Genomic DNA, 10,466 nt, shown 5'->3' with positions numbered 1-10,466 from the left:
TCTAGCAGGCGAATTGAGACAAATACCGTGTTCGGCAGGCTGGAGCTGGAGGCTGGAGTTGGAGTGGTGTGAGAGAAAAACACTGTTACCTGGCTGGTGGCTGGAGGCTGGAGCTGGAGGAATGGGAGAGGGGAACACTGTAGTGCTGGAGGCTGGAGCCTCTAGCCGAACACGGTGAAAAGATCTAGTTTTACAATATGCTTCTTATATTTTACAAAATGCACCCTGATTTGGACCGTGATCCAAATATTTTAGAAAAGTAGAATCCGATTATTTACATAAAGACCCTTACATGCAAATACCCCTAATTCGGATTGCGAATAATAATCGCGATCTTTGTTTTTCATAAACCGCCCTGGTTTGGGTCTGGATCCTTAGAGCAACTCCAGCCCATGCTCTCATTTGGGCCCCTACTCTAAATTTTGAGAGTTTAGAGAAAAAATCAACTCCAGCAAACCTCCTAAATGGACTCTTATTTTGGATGGACTCTCAAATTAGCACCCCAAATCCCTAACAATAGGAGCCTCCCATCTCCTACCCCCCCAACGCGTCGGCCACCCCCCCCCCCCCCCACGCGCCGCCCCGCCAGCGGAGGACACCCCGAGCCGGCGATGGTGGCGACGAACATCTCGAAGCCCACGCCGGCGGCGTCCAGCGACGAGGCCGCGGCGGCGGCGAAGGGGAGGGCCTCCGCCAGTACTACCGGCAGCACATCCATGACCTGCAGCTCCAGATCTGGCAGAAGACCTGTGACAGAACCGCCAAATTAAATCTGTAATTAAGCGTAATGGCCGTCATTTGGACACATCGGGCGCATTAGCGTAACGGCTTAATTTGGCGATCCTTTCTCAACCCACGGCCCGATCGAAACATCACCGGTAGTCCCACGCGAAGGTGGGCGCAAATGGTACAAGCACGGCATATTACTTGAAAAATATAAACTCAATGAAAACGAAACAATAAGTTTTACAAACCGAGTTCAAATATATGCAATTAATTTACAAAACTTTACAATAGATGGTCTGAAGTTCGAAATCAAAAGGTCCTACATCCATTCTAACTATCACCAGTTCTGATCCTTCTCGACCGGTCGGACCGGTCGGCACCATTCTGCCGCCTCCACCGGTCAGACCGGTGCCACGGGCCGGTCAGACCGGTATGCGCAAAACAGAGAGGCGGAACACTCTGCCCCCAAGTGTACAACCCGACAATCCCCTAACCTAAGGGTCTCGCTCCACCACCTCCCACCCCTTTGCATCCCGACGGATGAACTTGATATAGCAGGGGCAGAAGTCGACGTCCGGGTGCCCTGAAATAATAATTGTGGCAACAAACCCTGAGTATATTAATACTCAGCAAGACTTACCTAATCAGTGGGTATAACTTAGTCCACATACCTAGACATGCACGGCATTTGGCTGGTGGTTTGTTTTGCAGAAATAGCAACTAGAGGTGTATCCTTACTTTTAATGTTTTAGCCGCATATTTTATATAGATAGACTCTCACTAATGTTTGCCTATCTACACACGCATGTTGGAGCATCCAATTTAAGATTCAGAATAGTGTCCATTTTTATATCTCTAATATCCTAACTCATTTGCTACGAGGTGACAAAGAGATCAAGGTCCTCATATCCGCGAGACACGGCGAATCGATCCGTTTTAACCTTGCAAGGTGGACCTAACCAACACGGCACGTATAGGCCCCGTCGGACCACACGCACCAACCATTCCCCTCCCCACCTCGAACTACAGGACCGCCCCACCATCATATGGTCAGCCGAGCTCAACGTGAGACCATCAAAAGTAAACATGCATCCCTATTTCTCCGCGACTACTCGACTACCCCAGGAGGTGAGTTGAAGTCATGTACTTTCGAAGCAAAGCAGTACTAGGCTTACCGGTTTCGACTACCTCCTACTCCCGGCATGTGGTTAGTACAATTCAATCCCCAATCAGCACTGCCACAACGACCGGTCCTTAATCGACACGGACGGGGCTAAGACACCCAGGAACTATGTCCTGCTGCCAAACCTAATACCATCATCCCCGCCCGGTCTCACATCTCCATATCTATTTCAATCCATTACTCAATTACTGAAGTATAAAGATAATAATGTATCTCGCGAGTAACCGGCAATTACTCGGCTTCTAAAGTTTCCTGTGTCTTGCGAGTGACACGAAGTCACCCGACTTCTACCGGACTTTATTTAGCCTGGCACCGCTATCGACCTAGACATACTAGTAAAAACTCAAGGAAACATAGGGATCTTGCAGCTAGGGTTCCAATCAATTCCTAATACGTAATGCACAAGCAATAGATAAAACATATACATAGTGAATCATAATTTAAAATAATAGGACATGCACCGGGGCTTGCCTTGCATCTGCTGCTCAGTACTAGGGTGAGATGGGCCTTGGGCCGACTCCCCACGGTCCTCCTTCTGCGGGGCTTGCCCCTGTGGCCTCTGTGGCTCCGCAACCACCTCGTACACGACCTCCTCCGCCGCGGCCGCTACACGTGTGCATATGCATATGATATGAGAGAATGCATGCATGATTTGCAAAAATTATAATTAACCCAATACCTAAAACAATTTCTGACTGATTACATTAACTACCCCAGACTGAACCCTTTCTGTCACTGCCACACCGGTCAGACCGGTGCCCCAGACAGATCAAACCGGTTCTTGATACTCAGCCACGCCACCGGTCAGACCGGTCACTTCGACCGGTCAGACCGGCCACTTCGACCGGTCAGACCGGTCCTACCCAGATCACAAGCTGGAGTCCATGTCACGGTTAAACTAGTCCACCAAATTCCAAATACTTTCCAGACCTAGGTTCAGGGATGCATAAAGATGATCTTGACCAAAGGAAATCGACGAAAACCCTCTAAAAGATGGATTTACCCAACCCTAGGTGATATACCTTATATGAGTACACTAGCCTTCAAACTCTCATTCCCTTCTAGGCTTTAGTTCATGGATCTAACTAGAGGTATTTGACCAAAGGGATTCACTCATAACCACCTAGAAAAGGAGATCAACTCAACTCTAACTTATTTACCTTGAAAGGGCTCCTCCCCCACGAAGAACTTGGATTCCACCTCACCCCGGGAAGGAGTTCATGCCAGGAACGATCCTTGACTCCGATTTGAAGCTTCCCAAGCCTTGGATTTGATTTGGGGTGAGGGATTTGAGAGGGAGGGTTTGAGAGAGAGGGGAGGGCACGGGAGAGTGAGGGAGAGGGAGCTGGGCGAGAGAGAGTGTGTGTGCTGTGGTGAGAGTGAGGGAGAGATTTAAATGCTGTGGGGCCCAAAACCACCAACTCGAGCTCGACCGGTCAGACCGGTAGCCTCGACCGATCAGACCGGTCCGGGCTGAACTGGGCAGAATTTTTTAAAAAGTTTCCCTCCAGTGGTTTGTGGCGCTAATGACCGTAATTAGCCTTAATGACAGGTAATTAACACCTGAGGTGTTACAACCCTTCCCCCTAAAAGAAATCTCGTCCCGAGATTTAATGGAGGTGTTAAATTGCAAGAAATATGGAAGGGTAGGTACCTTAGTAAGTTTGTAACAACTCCGGATATTTGGATTTAAGAAACTCTTCGGTTTCCCATGTGGCTTCTCGCTCGGAGTGATTGCTCCACTGAACCTTATAAAAATTGCTGGTTTGATTCCGAGTAACCCGATTCTTGAAATCAACAATTTTTATTGGTTGCTCCGGATAGACAAGATTGGGCTCCAGTTGCAATTTCTCGATGTCAATCACCTTTTCTGGAACACGGAGGCACTTCCGGAGCTAGGAGACATGGAAAATATTATGAACCGCGGATAATTGAGCAGGAAGTTCCAGGCGATACGCTACCGGCCCACATTGCTCAATGATAAGTAAAGGCCCAACGTAGCGAGGTGCAAGTTTTCCTTTTATGCCGAATCGCTGAACCCTTTCATTGGAGAGACCCGTAAGTAAACATGATCTCCCACTTGAAACAGGACAGATCGACGTTTCTTATCCGCGTAACTCTTTTGTCGGGATTTTGCAATCTTTAAATTTTCCTGAATGACCCGAACCTGTTCTTCTGCTTCATTCACCATGTCCGGCCCAAAGAAAGTCATTTCCCCAGCTTCTGACCAATTTAATGGCGTTCTGCATTTCCGTCCATATAAGGCCTCAAAAGGAGCCATTCTGATGCTCTCTTGATAACTATAGTTATACGCAAACTCGGCCAACGGTAGACATTCATCCCATTTCTGGCTATATGTGAGCACACAGGCTCTAAGCATGTCCTCTAATATTTGATTTATCCTTTCTGTCTGACCATCAGTCTGGGGATGATAAGCTGAACTGCGGAGGAGCTGAGTGCCGAGGGCGGCGTGAAAGTGCTCCCAGAACCGTGCAATGAACTGAGTTCCCCGGTCTGAAATGATTGTCTTGGGAATTCCATGAAGACTCACAATACGATCCATATATAACTGGGCATATTGCTTCACCGTATGTGTGGTCTTTACCGGTAGAAAGTGGGCCGACTTGGTGAGACGATCCACAATAACCCATATCGAGTCATACCCCTTGAAAGTTTTGGATAAGCCGACAATGAAATCTATACTGATGTCCTCCCATTTCCAGGATGGAATATTCAAGGGCTGCAATGGGCCGACTGGTCTCAAGTGGCTCGCCTTAACCCTTCGGCAGGTGTCACACTCGGATACGTATTTAGCAATTTCCCGCTTCATCCGTGTCCACCAAAATCGCTGCTTCAAATCTTGATACATTTTGTTACTGCCTAGGTGGATGGAATACCTAGAGAGATGGGATTCATCAAGAATCTGCTTCCGTAACTCCAAGTCCTTAGGTACCACCAGGCGACTATTAAACCATAACACACCCTCACCATCCTGGTGAAAACATGCAGCCTTAGGATCATTTTCCATAAGCCTCTGCCTAATATTCTCCATGCCAGCATTATTTTTCTGAGCATCCACAATTTGATCCCGAAGTGTAGGTGTGAGAGTGACGTTGGCTAGGGTGCCTTCAGATACAATGGCCAGATTTAATTTTTCCATCTCCTGACATAAAGTCGTATGCACCACTGTGGCTGAGATGCAACTGCAACTGGCCTTGCGGCTCAATGCATCGGCTACAACGTTAGCCTTGCCCGGGTGATAATGAATTTCCAGATCATAATCCTTAATTAGCTCCAACCACCTTCTCTGGCGCAGATTCAACTCGCTCTGGGAGGAGTGCCGTCTGCTCATCACGCCTAGTGAGCATGGCCGCAATGGCCTGAGCCAATTTAGGAGGGTTTGGTGGTTCTCCCATTCTGCATTCAACCATAATTGGATTAGTTACACTTTTCTGATTACATAAAAATAATAGTGACAGAAACCAATATCCGAATCATGGAAGATATTTGCAGAAAATAACTTATTTAAACACAATGTGAGGGTCTCTGTCTGCGCTCGACCGGTCAGACCGGTGCAACCGACCGGTCAGACCGGTCCGCATGGGCTGCATGGTACTGTGGCCGGCTTGACGTAGAGCAACCGATCAGACCGGTGGACAAGACCGGTCAGACCGGTCCCCAACAGAAATAAACTTGTAAGTCCTAACTGTGTACCAACCCCCTTGAACCCAAACATTAACTGAAATTTTGGAAATCATAATGCCGCGATGTATGATATAATGAATGAATTCCTATGCCAAACTTTCAAATGCAACCGAAAATTTAAATGCCATGATGCATGAGCGTCTTACGTTTCTCTCTCACCCCAAACTAACATCTAAGTACAACTCTAGTAAGAACTATATAGGGCTATTTCGAGTAATCCCACCCATACTACTAAACTATTTTCATCCTACGTCAGAAATCCATTTTTAATTTGTAATATCTGAAAATTAGTCATGCTCGTACCACCCCCGATGCGTTTCGGCTCTGATACCAGCTGTGACAGAACCGCCAAATTAAATCTCTAATTAAGCGTAATGGCCGTCATTTGAACACATCGGGCGCATTAGCTTAACGGATTAATTTGGCGATCCTTTCTCAACCCACGGCCCGATCGAATTATCACCGGTAGTCCCACGCGAAGGTGGGCGCAGATGGTACAATCACGGCATATTACTTGAAAATATAAACTTTACAAAACTTTTCAAATATGTGCAATTAATTTACAAAACTTTACAATAGATGGTCTGAAGTTCGAAATCAAAAGTTCCTACATCCATTCTGACTATCACCAGTTCTGATCCTTCTCGACCGGTCGGACCAGTTCACCCAACCGGTCGGACCGGTCGGCACCATTCTGCCGCCTCCACCGGTCAGACCGGTACCACGGGCCGGTCAGACCGGTATGCGCAAAACAGAGAGGCTGAACACTCTGCCCCCGAGTGTACAACCCGACAATCCCATAACCTAAGGGTCTCGCTCCACCACCTCCCACCCCTCTGCATCCCGGCGGATGAACTTAACACAGCAGGGGCAGAAGTCGACGTCCGGGTGCCCTGAAATAATAATTGTGGCAACAAACCCTGAGTATACTAATACTCAGCAAGGCTTACCCGACCAGTGGGTATAACTTAGCCCACATACCTAGACATGCATGGCATTTGGCTGGTGGTTTGTTTTGCAGAAATAGCAACTAGAGGTGTATCCTTACTTTCAATGTTTTAGCCGCATATTTTATATAGATAGACTCTCACTAATGTTTCCCTATCTACACACGCATGTTGGAGCATCCAATTTAAGATTCAGAATAGTATCTATTTTTATATCTCTAATATCCTAACTCATTTGATACGAGGTGACAAAGAGATCAAGGCCCTCATATCCGCGAGATACGGCGAATCGATCCGTTTTAACCTTGCAAGGTGGACCTAACCAACACGGCACGTATAGGCCCCGTCGGACCACACGCACCAATCATTCCCCTCCCCACCTCGAACTACAGGACCACCCCACCATCATATGGTCAGCCGAGCGCAATGTGAGACCACCAAAAGTAAACATGCATCCCCATTTCTCCGCGACTACTTGACTACCCCAGGAGGTGAGTTGAAGTCATGTACTTTCGAAGCAAAGCAGTAATAGGCTTACCGGTTTCGACTACCTCCTACTCCCGGCATGCGGTTAGTACAATTCAATCCCCAATCAGCACTGCCACAACGACCGGTCCTTAATCGACACGGACGGGGCTAAGACACCCAGGAACCATGTCATGCTGCCAAACCTAATACCATCATCCCCGCCCGGTCTCACATCTCCATATATATTTCAATCCATTACTCAATTACTGAAGTATAAAGATAATAATGTATCTCGCGAGTAACCGGCAATTACTCGGCTTCTAAAGTTTCTTGTGTCTCGCGAGTGACACGAAGTCACCCGACTTCTACCAGACTTATTTAGCCTGGCACCGCTATCGACCTAGACATACTAGTAAAAACTCAAGGAAACCTAGGGATCATGCAGCTAGGGTTCCAATCAATTCCTAATACGTAATGCACAAGTAATAGATAAAATATATACATAGTGAATCATAATTTAAAATAATAGAACATGCACCGGAGCTTGCCTTGCGTCTGCTGCTCAGTACTAGGGTGACATGGGCCTTGGGCCGACTCCCCACGGTCCTCCTTCTGCGGGGCTTGCCCCTGTTGCTCCGCAACCACCTCGAACACGACCTCCTCCGCCGCGGCCGCTACACGTGTGCATATGCATATGATGAGAGAATGCATGCATGATTTGCAAAAATTATAATTAACCCAATACCCAAAACAATTTCTGACTGATTACATTAACTACCCCAGACTGAACCCTTTCTGTCACTGCCACACCGGTCAGACTGGTGCCCCAGACAGGTCAGATCGGTTCTTGATACTCAGCCACGCCACCGGTCGGACCGGTCACTTCGACCGGTCAGACCGGTCCTACCCAGATCACAAGCTGGAGTCCATGTCGCGGTTAAACTAGTCCACCAAATTCCAAATACTTTCCAGACCTAGGTTCAAGGATGCATAAAGATGATCTTGACCAAAGGAAATCGACGAAAACCCTCTAAAAGATGGATTTACCCAACCCTAGGTGATATACCTTATATGAGTACACTAGCCTTCAAACTCTCATTCCCTTCTAGGCTTTAGTTCATGGATCTAACTAGAGCTATTTGACCAAAGGGATTCACTCATAACCACCTAGAAAAGGAGATCAACTCAACTCTAACTTGTTTACCTTGAAAGGGCTCCTCCCCACGAAGAACTTGGATTCCACCTCACCCCGGGAAGGAGTTCATGCCAGGGACGATCCTTGACTCCGATTCGAAGCTTCCCACGCCTTGGATTTGATTTGGGGTGAGGGATTTGAGAGGGAGGGTTTGGGAGAGAGGGGAGGGCACGGGAGAGTGAGGGAGAGGGAGCTGGGCGAGAGAGAGAGTGTGTGTGCTGTGGTGAGAGTGAGGGAGAGATTTAAATGCTGTGGGGCCCAAAATCACCAACTCGAGCTCGACCGGTCAGACCGGTAGCCTAGACCGGTCATACCGGTCCGGGCTGAACTGGGCAGAAATTGTTAAAAAGTTTCCCTCCAGTGGGTTGTGGCGCTAATGACCGTAATTAGCCTTAATGACAGGTAATTAACACATGAGGTGTTACCAGACCCACAACCTCAACCGCCTCGAGGCCCAGCGCAACGACCTCAACTCCCGAGGTGACCTTTCTTCTTGAATCCGCTCGCCCCCGAACTCTAGGATCGATGTGCCTCCCGGGCGCGCAGACTGGTGGGGCTCGGCGGCGGCGGCGTCCGGCCGAGGCCAATGCCGGAACGCACGTGGGCGGCGATCTCCTCCAAGAACACCTCCGAGACGCACGCCAGTGGGGGAGGCGGCGGCTGCGGTGGCGGGAGGTCCTCGGCGGCGAGTGCGGCCGCGGCGGCGGAGGACGAGGCCGGGAAGGCGCCGAACGTCTTCCGTCCGCCCAACGCCATGCTCGAGGCGGGCCTGGCTCGGACGCCGGCGGAGTACTGGGATTGGGCGGGACGGCTGTGAGAACCGCCCAATTTGATACTATTTTAAACGAACCGCCGGTCATTATCACCAAGATGAGAGTTAACACGTGCTTGCCGTAGAACGTGCCACGTGTTATCCCACATCTAGAGACACGAATAACCGACACGTCATTCATTCAAAATAATATAAAATCCGGTAGTCCCGGTATGTGCTCCAACATACGTCCAGAATCAGCATATGCACATACCATATACAATCGAATACATAGCCAACAATCCACAAAGAGCAGTTATATAAAACTAGAGTTCGAAACTTAATATTACAAGTTCAATGTAGGTGGGTTTCCAGCTTCACTTTACAAGCCTTGAGCTCACGCGAGTCATATTAAACAGAGACTTAGAGCTTATTGAAAATACATGCTCTCCCGAAGCTCAGCTACGATAAAACTTACTTAAGATGATGATGCCTTGCTCAAGGACATCACCACAGTAGCAACATCCTACTCTTCCCCCGCGTTTGGATCAGCGGGGTAGAAATGGCCGGACACCACTTCTGGCTCACCTGCAACTAGGTTTAGAAAGCACCCTGAGTACAAAGGTACTTTACCCACACGACGCGAGGACCATGCGACTCACCCAACCGATCACGCCGGGCAAGGGGGTACTCACGTCAACCGTTCCCAACAAGGCTCAACCGTTGAGGGTACGCCCAGCTTGCGCGTGGAGACTTAGTTCCACCGAGGACATCTCTAAATTTTCCTACACATAGGTCCACTCGGGGACCTGCTAAGCCTCCCTGCATAGCCCATTGGCCACGCATCTGGGACCGGGCCCCAATGATCAAGTCAAAGAAGGTATTTGGCTCATCCGTTCCATTATATTGGATATGTGGTAGCACGGAAAGGTGCTCAAGGCCGATGGCATCAACTCGGTCCTTAATCAATCCAAGCGGACTATGCCCATGTGACTTCATTCTCGAGGCCCTACTATTCCGCTCGAATCTCGATACTATCAAACTCATACTACTAAACCAAACCCGTGCGATCAAGGGTAACCAGTAAGTGTGATCCTCCAGACTATTCCTGTCTAGTGAGCAAAAGAAGTACTCTAAGCCGGGCTAAGCATCTAGTCAGATTAAGTTATTACTGACTAACAAGTGACAAGGACATGGTTAACAATTCAAGGAAGATAATGCAGGAAATTAGGTATAAGAATGCAATACATACATACAATATATAACCCCACATTATCCGGTGAGATAACTAGTTAAGTCAGATTAAATAGGAGCAAGGATTCATGCTTAGCTGCTTGCCTTGGATAGCTTCGGACTCGACCGCGTACGGAACTCCAGGTTCAGGCTCGACGGGCTCGGCGGGCTCCACGGGTTCGTTCTCCGACGGTTCGGTCACTAAAATGCATGAATGCGATGCAAGGGTTAAGAAATGAACTAAATAACAAGCATAAA

This window comes from Panicum virgatum, chromosome 3N (genome assembly GCF_016808335.1).
Source record: "Panicum virgatum strain AP13 chromosome 3N, P.virgatum_v5, whole genome shotgun sequence".
NCBI classification, from domain to species: domain Eukaryota; kingdom Viridiplantae; phylum Streptophyta; class Magnoliopsida; order Poales; family Poaceae; genus Panicum; species Panicum virgatum.
The sequence above is the reverse complement of the archived record's forward strand: the minus strand, read 5'-3'. Positions refer to the sequence as shown.